The sequence below is a fragment of the Penaeus monodon genome, chromosome 34, assembly GCF_015228065.2.
Source record: "Penaeus monodon isolate SGIC_2016 chromosome 34, NSTDA_Pmon_1, whole genome shotgun sequence".
Classification (NCBI taxonomy): Eukaryota; Metazoa; Arthropoda; class Malacostraca; order Decapoda; family Penaeidae; genus Penaeus; species Penaeus monodon.
Window position 1 is genome coordinate 3,796,764 of NC_051419.1, and position 558 is coordinate 3,797,321.

Here is a 558-nt window from a genome sequence, read left to right on the forward strand (position 1 = left end):
TCAATGCTCTTTGCAAGAATATACATAGAGGTTTCTTGTTCTTTATGAGAGCATATAGCCCAGTCTGTAGCGATTGCTTTATCTACTATCACAGATTCACCGATCATGGCAAGTTTCAGGTGGATTTGGATTGAACACAGCTAATATAGTACCAAGAAACAGTCATCCTGCAAAAGTCACTGCAAAGTCTTCTAAATATTTACCAATGATACAACTTTTCACACTAACTACTGCTCCTATTGGTGAATGTAAATGAAAGTGGTGGTGGTAAGATCTGAGAAACTCTCATTTTTTGGCTATAATAAGCTCATTGGGTTCATATCCAATAATAAATACATTGAATACTGGAAATTAGTGTTGACAACATCCACCCCTTAAAGTGCCACTGATGCACAATTTGGAATTTTAGAAAAAGTGTAGGAAACCTTGATAAAATCAGCGTAGGCACATTATCTCCTTAACCCCCCCCTCCCTAGCTCCTCTCTTAGAAAACCTTCCACAGTATAATCTTTCATTAATTTATTAACTCCTTTTTGTCTGCTTTTCTCTTCTTTCTCC

At 36.7% G+C, this 558-nt stretch overlaps 1 protein-coding gene across 1 annotated transcript in view; it reads right to left on the minus strand.

The window, feature by feature from the left end:
- Positions 1–558, minus strand: part of LOC119594531 (rab-like protein 6) — a gene marked incomplete at its 3' end in the record, with an annotated part of 15,208 nt that overhangs the window by 11,197 nt on the left and 3,453 nt on the right.